Source organism: Nyctibius grandis, chromosome 5 (assembly GCF_013368605.1).
Source record: "Nyctibius grandis isolate bNycGra1 chromosome 5, bNycGra1.pri, whole genome shotgun sequence".
Taxonomy (NCBI): domain Eukaryota; kingdom Metazoa; phylum Chordata; class Aves; order Nyctibiiformes; family Nyctibiidae; genus Nyctibius; species Nyctibius grandis.
Genome location: NC_090662.1, coordinates 82,778,600 through 82,795,617, shown reverse-complemented (window position 1 = coordinate 82,795,617; position 17,018 = coordinate 82,778,600). Strand labels below are relative to the sequence as shown.

Below are 17,018 nucleotides of genomic sequence, written 5' to 3'. Positions count from 1 at the left end.
ATTCAAGGACAGCTTAGGAAAATGTATTTACAAAATGCATATGTATTTGTATATACAAATTTTAAATACACATACATTGGTGGTATTATATATTGTTTTCTAAGCATTGTTAGAGTCCAGCATATCTGCAATACAAAAGGGCCATTTAGCTATGAAAAAACTTCCAAACTTTTTACTGGGTTTGCTTTTATGGGAAGACAGTTTGTCATTGTGTGGAAATGGAATATGTTGCTCTGTTTTCCCCGAGTTTTCCTCAGAGAAGGAATCTGAATAAAATGTCAGCCTGAGACACACAGCAATCCTAGCTTACACAAATCAAATGTCAGGGTTCAAGCCAGCGTGATGATAACATTCGGTGGGGGCACGAGGGAGAGAGATGAGTGATTCACAGTCTGGAAGGCGACATTGCAGGGTCTAGGTCAGGGGAAAAGTGAGAGGTGCTGGGGAAAGATGGGTGTGGAATGGAGATGATGAATATATTGCCATTTGAGAAAAGTTACCTGCTATCGAGATTTGCTCAGACGGCACCATTAAGGCATTCAAAAAACATTTTCCAGTAACCTTAGGCAACAAAATCCTTTATTATACAAGCGAGAATATTACCAAGAGGACCATTTTAAAGCACAGTTACAATTTCTCCTTTTACTGTCATTAGTATTTACATTCACCAAAATAATCCTCTTGCTTCTCTGTTCAAATGCTAAAACCAGCACCAAACACAGACACACAGTGGGCATGTACGCAAACACATTTTCCACACAACAGCAAATTCGATCCCATTCCTGTCACAAATGGTTAATTTTTTTCTGGCACACTCAGCATCAGATTTCATGTGGAGGCACCTGAAATAGCAGCCCTATGTTATTAGCCATTTAAGACCAAATGCTATCACCAACACAATGAGTGGAAGCCTAATCTGCAAGTTGTACTTCAGAAATGAAAGAAGTAGGGCAGTAGGGCAATAGCAGTGTGAAAGTGGAAGAACCTGCTTCTCTCGGAAGTCTATATGCTCTGCTGGCACATTCAGGGTGAGAAACAGCTAGTGTGTACACAAGCCAGTCTGTTGCTCTCATATCATTGCTCTTTTTCTGTGCATTGATGCTTATTTGTCACTGCAGAATAGTTTCTTCATCTTAAAACTAACAGGCTGTCTTGTGTGCCAAAGTGACTATCTCAGCACCTGTTTATTGTTCTGCTACGGTGCATACCAACTTCTTACTGCAATAACAATCACTAGTAGCGTTTGGGATCAGTAGACTATGTAATATATGTAAGCATATTCTTCAGTGCTGAACTGCCTTTAATCCTCTTATCACCCATTGGTTTCTTTCTGGCACTTTTTACCCTCTCTCAAAGCTCTGCGCAGGTCCTAGAGACACTTCTGTCCTATAGATTAGTGAAATGGTTTGCTAAGGTCTTCCACAGAAAGTGAAACGTTTACGATGGTAGTACAGTTATTCACAACTTTCATTACCTGTGTTCTTTGGTGTAACCCAAAGAAATAATCATAATTTGCATCACCTTCTGATTCAGTCTCTGTTGTTGGCAGATGTTCACAGTCTCGTGACGCCAGTTCAAATCCTACTAAAACTGCTGGGAGTTTGTGGACTTCTGAACCAGTTTGATCAGACTTGCACCTCATCTCCACTTCAAAAAAAACGCTACAGCTGTGACTGGAGCAGTCTTTAGCCTCTACAGATTTAATGGTCTAACAAAGCTATATTATTTCATCCTAGTCACCATGTATACACCTAACAGATATGCCATTTTTTTAAAAAGAGCAAGGAGGTAAAAGGATAGGATGAATGAAGATGAAGATACATTGGCAGAGCTGCATATGGAAACGAGTATGACATCTGCTAGCAGCATAACTGGCTTGTAGCCATCCCTGGTTTTAACGAGCTAAGAAAAGAAAGGTGAAGAAAATCCTGCGGAAGCCATGAGCTGTTTGCAAGAGGTCAACAAGGCTCTGAGGCAGTAAACAGAGTGCAGTCAATATTGCTGTGCAAGGTTGAACACAGAAAAGCAGAATTCTTGATAAGCAGCTCTATTTGATTTCTATACTTTGATGAAAAGCATCAGCTAAACACTGAATATGGATTTTAATTTGGGCAATATTTGTTGGTGGTCAAGGTAAGCAGAAAAAAATGGCAGTGTTTTTCCTGATATTAAGTCATATTGGAAAGCAAGGCAATCCTGTTTCTGCCTGTAAATAGACTGTGGAAGTCCAAGGAGAGAATAATTATGGAACAGGAAAAATGGGATGTCATTCAACACAGCCACACTTCTGACCACAATGTTGCTTTTGAGATAGCTCAACTTAGTATGGCTTAGCACAGAAGTATCTCCATTAAGTGAGTCATAACAAACACTAGGAGAAAATGAGGCCTTTACGGGTGTTTTTAGAGGAAACGAAGAAACAAAACAACCCCATAAAATATTTAACCAAGTGACACACAAATAAACTTTGAGCACTTGGAGATATATTTGCATTCTGGGTTTGGGCACTTGATAGCTAATAACAAGAAGTGAATTTGATGGACACTCAGAACTGGCACCATTTACACTAGGTCTAGAAAGCCTCAGAGCCGGGTTGAAAAACATATCCACAGTCTCGACAACAGGAAAATTCTGTTAGCCACCTAATGTCCCTTATGCATGAAACTAATGAGAACAACATAAAAAACACAAAGGGGCTTTCCTGTTCCCAGCAAGGTTCTACTTTTAAAGGATCTAACTACTGAGAACTACCACCAATGTTGTTTGATTTTATTGTTTTTCTGGCATTTTCCTCTACCATGGGACTGTTTCATGGAGCATTTCAGTGAGCTCCTGACAGGTAATCCTCCAGATTAATTCAGAGTTCGTTTGGCTGATAAGCGGTCAGCTTCTCTGAGAGATAGCACAGGAATGACAGCTCACTATCTCTTTCTGTGAATTCCTGGAAGATTGAACAGCACAAGGTATTTTCAACTAATGCCAGCTGAAGACAAATGGCAACTTAGCCAAACGCTAAAAAGTCATGTTGAGATCTACACAGAAAGCCTTTTCAAAATAAATCTTCAGGTAAACATACTATTCAGGATTCAAGAGAGAGATACAGATTAGGCTAAGAAAGTATTGCTCACCAAATCCTGGTTTAAAATAGCTTATTACAGGCTTTTTTCTTTGAATGATATGTTTTTCAGATGCCAATTAGAGCAGAGTAATTAAATGTCCATTAAGGAAGCACTTAGGCCAAACAATAGCTTTTCCTGGGAAGCTTAGAGGGAGTTCTGAAACCATTTTGTCTGGAGAGCGAGGAGCAGAAACACAGTACTGGAGAAGAGCATGCAGACATGCAGCTGTCCATAAGGGCAGGGTAGGCCAGTCTCACCTCAAGCACAGCTTGAATGCTGCCCTTCGCAGAGCTGGCAGGACCCTTTTTTTATTTCGTCTGGCTCCCCCAACACTGAAATATTTCACCTGTGAAAGGAAACAGGTGATTCAGAAACACTACCTGGAATATGCTCCTTCACCCAGCAAATCAGGCTTTGTGTTTGAGCTATTTCTTGTACTAAGTGCCCGGTCTCTCCTCTCAACGAACGGGCTTCATGGACATTCATGCTATGGTGCAACACAACAGCTGCCTATGAAGGCAGACAAGGCTGCTTAACCACCACTACCATACAGCGCCAAGGACAATACCTCCAGGTCTAAATGTTTCAGAGTTTTGATGTTTGCTTTTTTCTGTTTGTTTTTGTTTTTTTTTTTTTTTAATATATATAATTATTATTATTCCAGGAAAAGCAGCTACTTCAGAGAACAAAATTTGGCTTAGTGGAAAAATACACTTCTTTCAAAAATAATGTTGACAGCACTTGGTTGACCTGTTCAGGCAGTTGCATTCCACCTCACTTTTCAGAACCTACACATTCCCAGTGTCAACTTGGCTGCCTTCCCAGTACAAGGGCACAGTGAAGAGCGTCATCAGGCATCCTGAATTTCAGTAAGAAGTCAAGCTGCCTGGCACCATCAGAAATTGTTCAATTTACAACAGTGAGCCAATAGAGAACAAACAGAACAAAAAGTGTAGGGAGGAAAGGCGGGAGAGGACAGGATTTGCAAAATGCACTGTTATCCACCCGGCTCCCTGTGCTACACTTTGATCTCTAAACATGTACATGTAATTCATCAATCACTGATGTTAAAGTGCACCAGGGATGACAGAAGAGAATTAATTAACAGACCAAAAGAATGGGGCTCAGGGTATCTGCATTCTGTTCCTAGTAGAAGCATACATAAAAACAGATACTCAGTTTTACAAAACAGATTTGGTGAAATCAACATAGGATCAATTAAACAGCATGCTCTGTCAAGTGATTCCTTCACAGCTTTTCTGGAAAACTCTTGGGATTTCTACAGCCTTCCTGTATAACTCTAGGCAAATTACTTAACTTTTCTGCCTCCCATATCTATAACTTACAGCATATTTCATAATAGCTCCTATTTCAGAGCGGGTTTAGAGTCCTGAGGTAGTTTTTGTAGACTCCTGTGACATCCTCTAGTGAATTAGTAATTAGAAAAGCAAATAACTAGAAGTTCACTTCTGAAGCAGGCAGAACGAGAAATGCACAGCATAAGAATGATTCACATCACTGCTTCCCCATCTCAGCATTTGTAGCATTCCAAACAAATGTCAGTTTAAATAACCAATTCTCATTACACTAAATACTGAAATGCCAACACCGATCACGTGAATTTCTGTCAAAAATTAATGTTTGAGTAAGGAGGCTTAGGAGGCTTAGTTTTGGCCTGTCTAGTACTTTGCAGTTTGATACGGATTGAAAATAGCAGCTCTTATATTATCCTCAGCCCGTGTTAACTGTAGGGAGAAAACCTGCCAACTCTGGTAAATCACCAATGTAACACAACGCTTGCAGCACACCGAACTGGATACTATTGGCTTACATTGCTTGTGCAGTGATTTAGTCAGCTATAAACACAGAGAACTTTTAAAGGAGGTACTCCATATCAAAGAGGGACAAAAGTGCTGTTGCTTTTACTTAAAGGCAAATGCTTTATGTTGGAACAAGAGAAGAAAGATTTATTTGCAGCTTCTCAGCAATCACACTATGCATCATGCACAAAAAGCAGGTAAACTGATTCACTGCACAAGCTCAATGCTTTTATCAATGGCAAACACAGAACAGAGAGTAACTCCAACAGCACACGATGCTTGTCTCCCTGTTATACTTAATGCCTGTTTCTGCATTTCTTGACTCCTGGGAGAAGCAAAGGAGTTGAACCCTTGCAAGGGTATCACCCCGACCACTTGCGCATGATTGCAGGTTGGCTTGCAATCTCAGCACATGACACATTCCACTGAGAAAAAAATTAGTTTTCAAAGACATTGCTGCAGTTTGACTGTACCATGACCATACCATGGTTTATACAGGAGAGGAGTTAGCTAAATGGAAAGAAAACAGTGAGGGAGAGGACACTGAAAAGAAATTGCATTAGTGTGCCAGGGAATTAAGGAGACAGAGAAGAAGTATAGATTTTGCCTTGTGCTAACTGTTTCACACACTTCTTCTTCAACCTATTCTCCTCCACTTCACCTCATTCCCACTTGTCTGGCTTTCTCTCTCCCTCCTTCTCTTACTTTCTGTTTACCTGACATACCCTTGTCTCACTCCCTTCTTCCTTTGTGCCTCCTCTTAAAAATATCTCATGGTGCTAGTATGACGTTTCTACCATGAAAGCATTCACAGTGACTATGTATCTTGTGCTGTCCTCTGCCCTATGTTTGCCTTGTTTACTTAGGCTGTAAACTTTCCCAGTTTGTATGAGGTCTCGCACAATCTGGCCCCATTCTTGACTGGTGCTCAAGTACAAAATAATCAAAATACCATCAAGAACAGTAACAAACCCAACAATTTCACGACCCAGATACTTCTAAGATATAAAGCTTAACAGAGTATGCAAGTATTCTTAAGCTTGAAAATATACACAGCTATTAAATACAAGCCTTCTCCTTCTTATTTCCATTAACTCCTGAATTATTTCAGAATAGCTCAGAGCAACCTCAAACATAATTACATGGAATTGAATAATTAATACAACTCATTAAGTGCACAGTATGCATACCATATACAGGAGGGTAACGGTATATGCGAACAGGTATTTGGCATTCTTATCTTGAATTCCTACTGTTTTATAGCCCAAAACACATTGCGGTATCAGCCTCTAGAGAGTTCCTGCTGGATCACATCTCTGAGATTTGTCATCAATAGCAGAAAAGAGGAACAGTGCCTGCAACGTGGTCTGTGGCTGATTTCTCTGCATAGTGAAAAATACGAGACATACACAGAAAGACCCATAGTGACTACAGTAGGTCCGAAAGATGCTGAGCATCTTTACACAGTGTTCAGAGCAGGCCCTGAATTCATCATTGTATCCCTGATGGTATGAGAGACATATCATGACAAATACAACGTATGGTATACTTAAAACAGAGTCCATTTGTTGTGTGCATGTATGAATGCAAGCTTTTTTCCAGTATACTCTGGCTTAATATTCTTCCCAGATCTTTCTCACCTGATGTTTCAGTCAACTGGATGCTAGAGGCCTTTAAAAAACATGTCAGTTCTTTTATTTAGTATAATCCTGCTATATCCAGAGCAGACAGTATGAACAGAATATTGGTTCACTTCCAACGCTATTGAATGATTGAGTGTGAAAGCCCCTTTTGCATATTTTCTCTAATTTTTTTTTAATGTAGTACTTTCCAGTGTGTTTTCCCATTCGTGCGTATAGCTTTCCCATCTTGTCAGCACTGCCCGTCAGTCAGTTCCTGAGCTACAGACTGTTCGCTGCACTTTCTGTCACATAGGTGTGGAGAGATTTTTGATCTGACTTACAGATTCCCTGCTCTCCCTGGCAAGCTGGATGGCTGTCATGCTGCTGCAGAGTGTTTCAAACAGCTGCTCTTTCCAAGACACACTTCTTTGCATCTCCAGCTTCATTATGTCTTACACACATCTTTTTCCCCTTTAGTTTCATCCTTTCCATACCAAAAGGCATTGGCAATGGAGCCATGCAGAAACAACTACCGTACCATTAAACTATTTCAAGTTCTGGCTCACTGAGAAATTATCTGCACGTCCTAGTTTATCACTCAGTCATATTCAACTGTGCATCTACTTTTACTACTGTTCAGGCACTATATGCAAGTTACACAAGTGACCTCTAGATTACTTAGCAGTTGATGTTTTCTAGTACATCTAGGCTTTAATTTTTTTAGTATTATTTTCTTTCTTTTTTATTTTTGAAATACTTATGTCTGTTCTGATCAGTACACTTAAATCTGGGACCTGTTACAGGACAGCTTCTACACAACACTCTTAGAAAATTCAATCCCAGATTTTGGCAAAATCTGGCAATCTGCTATTGTTCCTGAGTGTTGGGAGATTTCTCCTTTGAGTTTCAATGAACTCACCATCATTGCATCCTGCTAACCAGCTGATTTACTTGTGCATTCAATCTCAGCTGAAGCAAAGCAGCAGAGGGTTTTGATTACGCAACAAAACTTGGTTTTCTTTCTGAATTAAACCTAATTCAAAGTCCCAGAAAATTTTGAAGCACACTATTCTTCCTTCAGAAGGCAAGTAGCTATAAAACTAGGGTATAATATGTAGAGACTTAATCATATTTTGTTGAGTACAAGTATGATATGGGTCTGAATTGGTCCCTAGGAAATCAATGAGGGCTTGCAATCAACTCTACTTGGCTGTATTTAATGCTGCAACTTGGGATATACCGAAACTCTAACTTGATTTCATATCCTATATCATTTCCTTATATCCTGGTTTCCATCTGGACTGTTCTGAGGAACAAGACTGCAGCTGCTCTAATGCACTGAATCTATCCTGCAGTTCAGACACAGTCACGAGAGCTTGAGATAATACGGTAATATTTACACCTCAGTTTTCTTACCTATAAAAGGAAGATTGCAGCCTCTGGTTTCAGATGCATTTAAAATTTTTGCAAGCCAAAAGTTACATGCCTTTGCCTCCAATTCTATGACATCCTAAGCAGTCACCATTTAAGCTGACATTCATTGAAGGCCTTAATGTGAAAAAGCTGAGGGGAAAAAAAACAACAGCAAAAAACTACTGACAATTTTGATACTTAAAACCCTGCTTTTGCAGTTTTATTTGGATAGACTTAGTTTTATTTGGATAGTACTTAAAGGGCATCTACAAAGAAGATGGAAGCTCTCTTTTCACAAGGAGCCACATGGAGAAGACAATGGGCAATGGGTACAAGTTGCACTGGGAGAGGTTTATCTTGACATAAGAAAGAAATTTTTTACAATTAGAACAATCATTCACTGGAACAACCTCCCCAGGGACACCGTAGAGTCCCCATTGCTGTTGGTTTTCAAGATGCAACTAGACAGGGCACTCGATAATCTCATCTAGGCTCCCTTTCCCACAAAAGGTTGGACCAGATGATCTGTCGAGGTCCCTTCCAACATGGGCTGTTCTACGATTCTATGAGACTACTTACTCTCACATCTAGTCCTAAACTTTCACTTAATATTGTTTTTACGATTATACAATTACTGCTTCCCCTCACAGCTGAACTTAAGGCAGATTTCATTTAAACTTGTTTTACACCAGTGTAACTTTACTAGTCCTAATCATGACAAATCACCGATCTATGAGAGGAGGGAGATCAGGCCTAACAGAGATTATTTTTTACTTATACCAGGTGTTTTCACCTGTTGCATTTTCCTTCCAGACAAATTTCCTTCCAGACAAACTCCTTCCATTCCAGAGAACTGGAGAGAGAAAATGTGAGGTGCCCTTCACACAGGCTGCTGGAGGGAACAAGAATCCCTGAAACTGAAGTACAGCAATTTTTGTGGGTTATACAGAGTTTCAAAAGGTTACACACTTCTACCAGGTCACAATGAGATTTAAAAAGTTTTATTAAGCCTTTTTTCCTGGATACATTCTGTGTCCTATATGCTGTGAAAGATAATCAATTGAACTATTTATTCAAAATGTATCATGGGAGTGTATAAACAGACAGGTTTCTATTACACTTAGGTCATACTACGTGCAGTTCTAGGAAAAAGCTTCCAAGATCACAGTATGTTTGTCCAGATAAAACCTGTGCTGCCTGAAAGGTTTTCTTATTATGTTATCTAAAAGCACATGAATTGATTTCCTTAAAATTTACTTTACATCTATTCCTCTACTTTACAATCATATTAGGATTCCAATTTAAAAAGACAAATAGGACTGTTCTGCTCCAGTGAATGGGATGCCTGTACTTGGGGTAGCTATGGCAAAGTATGTTCGAGTAATGGAGTAATTTAACCAGTTACATCATCATGAAAGAGCTTTCATAGTTGAGATGAGAAACCTTGTACTTCATAAAGTCTGGAACAGTGCTGGCAACACTTAATTATTTAAAGTCACCCTTCCACACTAATCTAAATATGAATAGATTATTATGCTTTCTGTAGAAAAAGCACCTCTGTCCTCTAAAGTGCTTTGCAGAAATTCTGAGTCACAATAACCTTCTTGCCCAAAGTCCCACACGGCATCAGCACCAGAGATGGGAATAAAGTCCAGAATCCCAACCTGTAACCTTTGCTGCACTGACTGGGGATCACGCTTCCTCTCAGGGAGTCCTAACACATTATTCTATCACTATAAAATTGCATTGAACTAAGAAAAGAGGTAAGGAATAAAAATAAATCATGGAAAGCAGGAATGAAAAAATTAAACAAAGGTGGTTTTATAATCACAGAATCACAGAATCACAGAATGTTAGGGATTGGAAGGGACCTCGAAAGATCATCTAGTCCAATCCCCCTGCCGGGGCAGGATTGCCTAGACCATATCACACAGGAACGCGTCCAGGCGGGTTTTGAATGTCTCCAGAGAAGGAGACTCCACAACCTCTCTGGGCAGCCTGTTCCAGTGTTCGGTCACCCTTACAGTAAAGAAGTTTTTCCTCAAATTTAAGTGGAACCTCCTGTGCTCCAGCTTGCACCCATTGCCCCTTGTCCTGTCAAGGGATGTCACTGAGAAGAGCCTGGCTCCATCCTCTTGACACTTGCCCTTTACATATTTATAAACATTAATGAGGTCACCCCTCAGTCTCCTCTTCTCTAAGCTAAAGAGACCCAGCTCCCTCAGCCTCTCCTCATAAGGGAGATGTTCCACCCCCTTAATCATCTTCGTGGCTCTGCGCTGGACTCTCTCTAGCAGTTCCCTGTCCTTCTTGAACTGAGGGGCCCAGAACTGGACACAATACTCCAGATGCGGCCTCACCAGGGCAGAGTAGAGGGGGAGGAGAACCTCTCTTGACCTGCTGACCACACCCCTTCTAATACACCCCAGGATGCCATTGGCCTTCTTGGCCACAAGGGCACACTGCTGGCTCATGGTCATGCTGCTGTCCACTAGGACCCCCAGGTCCCTTTCCCCTACGCTGGTCTCCAACAGCTCTGTCCCCAACTTGTACTGGTACATGGGGTTATTCTTGCCCAGATGCAGGACTCTACACTTGCCCTTGTTATATTTCATTAAATTTCTCCCCGCCCAACTCTCCAGCCTGTCCAGGTCTCTCTGAATGGCTGCGCAGCCTTCCGGTGTGTCAGCCACTCCTCCCAGTTTTGTGTCATCAGCGAACTTGCTGACAGCGCACTCTAATCCCTCATCCAAGTCATTAATGAATATATTGAATAGAACTGGTCCCAGAACCGACCCTTGCGGGACTCCGCTAGACACAGACCTCCAACTGGACTCTGTCCCGCTGACCACTACTCTCTGGCTTCTTTCCTTCAGCCAGTTTACAATCCACCTCACTACCCGATCATCCAGACCACACTTCCCCAGTTTAGCTGCAAGGATGCTGTGGGAGACCGTGTCAAACGCTTTACTGAAATCGAGATAGACCACATCCACAGCTTTACCATCATCTATCCACCGGGTAACATCCTCATAAAAGGCTATCAAGTTGGTTGAGCAAGACTTCCCGTTGGTGAAGCCATGCTGAGTGCCCCTAATGATTCCCCTATCCTTGATGTGCCTAGAGACAGCACCAAGGACAAGTTGCTCCATCACCTTTCCGGGGATGGAGGTGAGGCTGACCGGTCTATAGTTACCCGGGTCCTCCTTCCTGCCCTTTTTGAAGACTGGAGTGACATTCGCTTTCCTCCAGTCCTCAGGCACCTCTCCCATTGCCCACGACTTAGCAAAGATGATGGAGAGTGGCCTAGCGATGACTTCCGCCAGCTCCCTCAGCACCCGCGGGTGCATCCCATCAGGGCCCATGGATTTATGGACATCCAGGTTGCTTAATTGGTCCCTGACCCAGCCCTCATCAACCAAGACAGATTCCTCCTCTATCCTGACTTCTTCTGAGGCCGCAGGGGTCCAGGGCTCCTCAGGACAGCCTCCAACAGTATAGACAGAGGCAAAGAAGGCATTCAGTAACTCCGCCTTCTTTTTATCCTCTGTCTCCAGGACCCCCACCTCATTCATCAGTGGGCCTACATTGCCTCTAGTGTTGGCTTTACCTGCAATGTATTTGAAGAAGCCCTTTCTGTTGTCCTTGACCTCTCTTGCAAGGTTTAATTCCAAGGAGGCCTTAGCTTTCCTAGTTGCCTCCCTACATCCTCTGACAACAGACTTATATTCCTCCCAAGTGGCCAGCCCCTCCTTCCACGATCTGTACACCTTCTTCTTCCACTTGAGTTTGCCCAGCAGTTCCCTGTTCAACCATGCAGGTCTCTTGGTCCCCTTCCTGGACTTCCTACTTGTTGGGATGCTCTGATCTTGAGCTCGGAAGAAGCAGTCCTTGAACGCTAACCAACTATCTTGGGCCCCCTTACCTTCTAGTACCCTGTCCCATGGGATTTCCCCTAGCAATTGCTTAAAAAGGCCAAAGTTGGCCCTCCTGAAGTTCAGGGTTGTGATTCTGCTAGCTATTCTGTTCCTGCCACATGAGATCCTGAACTCTACCATCTCATGGTCGCTACAACCAAGGCTGCCCTCAACCTTCACCTCTTCAACCAGACCCTCTTTGTTAGTGAGGATCAGATCCAGCAGCGCTCCTCTCCTAGTTGGCTCATCCACCATTTGCATCAGAAAGTTAGCATCAATGCACTGGAGGAACCTCCTGGACTGGGGATGGCTGGCTGAGTAGGCCTCCCAGCAAATATCAGGGTAGTTGAAATCCCCCACAACAACCAGGCCCTGTAATTGCGAGACTGCTCTCAGCTGCCTGTAGAAGGCCTCATCACCCTCCTCATCCTGATCCGGTGGCCTGTAATAGACACCCACAACAGTATCACCCCTGCCAGCCTGCCCCTTAATTCGCACCCACAAACTCTCAACTCGCTCCTGATCTGCCTCTGGACAGAACTCAATACAATCTAGCTGCTCACTCACATAAAGAGCAACTCCACCACCTCTCCTTAGCGGCCTGTCTTTCCTGAACAGGACATAGCCATCCATGACCACATTCCAGTCATGCGAGGCGTCCCACCAAGTCTCTGTAATTGCCACTAGATCATAGCCCCCCGACCGAACATGGATTTCTAACTCCTCCTGCTTATTCCCCATGCTGCGTGCATTGGTGTACAGGCATTTCAGGGAGCGAGCTGGGCACACCGATTTCATCCCAGATTCACCCCCTGACTTCACCCCAGGGGGATAGGGAGCCTCCTGGTCTACCTCAACACTAGAGCATTGCCCCAGTGGTGCAAGCCCAGCTACCACCCCATCCCCCTTCGAATCTAGTTTAAAGCTCTCCGAATGAGCCCTGCTAATTCCTGTCCCAGAACCCTTTTGCCCCTACGACATAAACCTTTCCCATGTATCACTGTCACGCCTGTTGCCTTATAAAACCAGCCATTATCAAAGAACCCAAAGCCCTGCCTGTAGCACCAGTCTCGTAGCCAGGCGTTAATAGAGAGAATCCTACTGTTCCATCCCACGTCATCACCTGAAAATGGAAGGAGGGAGGAGAAAACAACTTGCGCCCCAGACTCTTTCACCAACCGTCCTAGGGCCTTGTAGTCTTTCTTCATTCCCCTCAGACTACGGGATGCAGCTGCTTCCCCACCTGTCTGGAAGATGAGCAGGGGGTAGTAGTCTGTGGCCTTCACCAGGTTGGGGAGTTGCCTGGTGATATCCCTGATAATCCTCAGAACAAAAAGAAACTTGGTAGTTTGAGGTCAGATGACTGAAGGACTCCTATGCTACTACTGCAAAATTAACAAGGGTTTAAACATATAATCAACTTTAACAAGTTACTATGTATTAGCACAAGCATGGTAAGCCACTTCATAAGCCCACTGAGCCCATGACAAATGCAAGACAACCTGGCTTAGCATGTTTCTCTTTCCTCTGGGACTAAACTGTTACACTTTTAGTGCAGGAAGAGACAAGTTGGTTTTGAGACTCTGTTTGTAGCACAGTAATTTGCTAAATTGTGGTAGTTGGACTGTATGTCAAACTCCCTAATGCTGCTAAGAAAATAAGGCTAATGGGATAAGGGGAAGTGAAAAAGCATTTCCTTGCCAAATGTTTTTTTAACAAGCTTGAAAATGACGGTGACAACCGTGTAAAAAGCTTTTCCACTGTTTGACCAGACCATCATAATTTCCAGCCTTCTGTAGCCTGGTACTTCTCCACCTCTTCTTGTCTCCTCTTACAATTACCACTCCTAATTGCACCTGCCTTTTTAGTCTACTTGGCACTAGCTGTATAAAAACATTGGCAGTGAATGATTAGCAGATACAAGACCATTAATATAACTATGCTTTAGGTAGACATTCAGGGGATGGAAATTAAAATGGTGTAAGCCTTCCTAGGCACAGAACTCCTGAAGTATCTGGCTTGTAAGCAAACACCCTTTGTGCTTTAGAAGACTTACCCTCTGGAGGTGGGACAGCAATGGCTTTCTATACCGCTTCAGCTGAGAATTTTAGTTGGCGAGGCAGTTTGTAGCCAGGGCTCCTGACAACAGTATCTTTTATAGTTGTAATGCAAACGGGACATACCGTACCCTTCATTCTGATCATTCTGAACTTGAGCAGAGTTACAGGCGTACAGCTAAACTCTGTCTATTTTGATGCTTTTTAGGCCCAATTCAGATTTTTAACCAACTTTGATATCACTAGAACTTTAAGGATGGGCCCAGAGGCTTTGCTGAATTGGGGCTTTTGGCTTACCATCAAATTAAGGGAAAACGTGCCGTAACCCACTCACCTGACTCAGTCACAGCTGTAGTTTATGATACTAATCTCCACATTTATTAAACACATGCTCCCTCTGGAGCTGGAGATGATACAGTAACAGCTGTTTTATTCTCGTTTCTTTTTAAGACATGAGGAAACAAACACAAACATGTCTCTGGTATAATTCACAGTGTTCACACCTATTATTGCAATTAAGATATACTAAGATAAACAACTGTTAAGTTCTCCCTATCTTTTACAATCCGTTCTCCCTCCAATTCTCTCTCTCTGTTGTTGTCATCATTATTGTGAGTAAACTAGCCCTGAAATCGGACTCAGGAAAGGGAAATTAAGTTTTATGCAAAAATAAATGAGGTAAGTTGTGCTGGGCATAATATCCTCCCAAAAGATACTGAGACTAAACAGAAGAAATCAGCAGGCCTATAATGAAGACAGTGAAATAAAGCAAATACTGGGAAATCAGGGTTTGCCCTGACTTTAATGTCAGCCTGGCCTCCCATTGGTATAAAATTCATATTTCTCTGTGGATCATTAATCCTTTTCGTCCACAGGAAATAATAAGAACACTTCTAAACGGCAAGCAAACATGTCATTTGGGACACAAGGATGATATTAAAAGCCCCCACTACGAACTCCAGCGTGGCTTTTAACCACAGCTTGTGGGTAGGAGCACCGTGGTACAATACACCCCCAAAACATTGGGACAAGCACAGCGCATCTCTGGAAGCTGAGGAAATTCACACAGCAGACGACAATTTTAAGGAGGGTGCCTCACACCAGAAGACAACTTTCCCTTGGCTGGTTAGTGCAAAAAGGGACATATTCCTTCCTCTGCTCAACCCCCAAGAGACTATCCAATGCCCTTTTTCAACTCTGAAACTACCACATCACTTGAATGTGCTGATAAGCTCAGAGCATGTGATCAGGACCAACCTTGCTGATGGCCAAGGCAGGTAACCTGGGCCTGCAGACAGGGCATTGCTTAGGCTTGACACTGGTCCCTCCATTCCGACCTCATCCCAACTCCAAGTACGTCCTAAGCACCTTGCAATGCTACTCCCTTTTTCCCAAGGCATTTGAAAACAGGAGGGAAAAGGTGGTAGTGAACTGCATGAAGAACCTTGTAGCTGATTGTTTTAAACTAGCTGAGTCCTTGAAAAGACTTAAGGTAATGTCAAGGACACCAAGACTCTGTGACTGCACATGCATTTTTCAGAGACAGAAAAGTAATCCCACTGCAATTAATGGATCTTATTATGCTCAAAGTCAACAAGCTTGCTAAAGGGCTTTGGCAAGTCAGCGCCTTTGTGTTTGGATTGCAATGTTAGCTGTGTGGTGTGCCTTTGTCCACTTCAGCCTTGTTTACCAACAGAGGTATAGACACAATCTAGCCCTAGGCACAATTCTGGCTAAATATGTTGATGCGTATTTTTGCATTCCAACAGCTGCTGTAGCGGCGCTTACAAGTGAGACAGATGAAAGTGAGTAAACACAGATATTAAAAAAGCCATTTACTTTCTCACCATGCATGTTTACTATTTGCAGTTCAGTCACCTCTGACAACTGAAACAGATCATTTCATTTCACTTCCTTCCTCCAGCATACTCACGCAATGTATTTGTCTGGGGGATCACGGCACTACAGTGTAATGTTTGCTGTTATTGTAAATTGGCACTTTATTTTTGAGAAGCTACAAATCATTTGTTCATAAAACACTTTGCAATCACCATTGGTCTCTTTGGTGGGTTGCTTGTTTCTTTCAGATGTAAAATAATTTGAAGACGTTGCTTCAAATTAAACTTTCATGGCTTACATGACATTTTCTTTGTAAATAAGTTAACACAAATCTATTATTCCCATGCATATTTATTTTGTGCATACAGCAGTCAACCTTCAAATCCAGTCCCCCAGTCCTTCTGGCAAACTAGGAATCCTCTTTGCCATGAAAACTTACCCTTTTCCCTCAATAAATCTATTCCTTAGAAGAAACTTTTGTCTTTAGAGTCTCATTTTTCATTTATTTCATTAGTTTCCATCTCAGATAACTAAATTCTCTTTTATTACAGCTGGGAATTTTTATAATGTGCAAATTGAAATAATGATTGTATCACAATACTCTGCAAGTGGTTTTCATTAAGCCTCCAGCTACTATTCCTTGCTCTGTTGGATATCTTTGTGTCAGGGTTACTTTATGCTGGACAGAAATTTGAACAATTTGTGTTGAAAAGAATGGCTAAAAACCTATTAGATAACAACCTTTAAAATGCAGTGGTTGACGGAGCTTAATTGTATGTTCTTGTCATAATTGAAATACCTCAATGGCTTAAAACTTAACAATCATGCTAAAAAGTGGACCTGTGAATATATTCTGGAGATTCACATTTCTGAAAATCAAAATTACTACTTGTCTTTACAATTCCGTGTAAGCAGACACACAGTGCCAGAAATAAATTTACATTTCTGAGATGCTACAATGTTTTGCTTTCTTGTCAACAGAGTCACTAAATTCATACTCTATGTTTGAGTAGGATTTTCTGATTAATTTCAGTGACTTAAAATAGTTCAGAACCATTTGTGTAGCTTGTTGAAATTTACAGCGTGCTTACACTGTTGATCACCAGACTCATCCTGCTACTTTGTCATTCTGTATTGCCTACTGGTAAATGAGTTTGCTAGCATATATTCCCATTGCTGCCAGGGTCACCAGAAGTCTGAATGAACACATAAAGAGTCCACTTAATTGCAA

The 17,018-nt window shown here is 42.1% G+C and overlaps 1 protein-coding gene across 1 annotated transcript in view; it reads right to left on the bottom strand.

Annotated features, from left to right (window-relative positions):
* SCUBE1 (signal peptide, CUB domain and EGF like domain containing 1) overlaps nucleotides 1-17,018 on the bottom strand; it is a 220,210-nt gene that overhangs the window by 143,193 nt on the left and 59,999 nt on the right. The gene's annotated exons all lie outside the window — the stretch shown is intronic.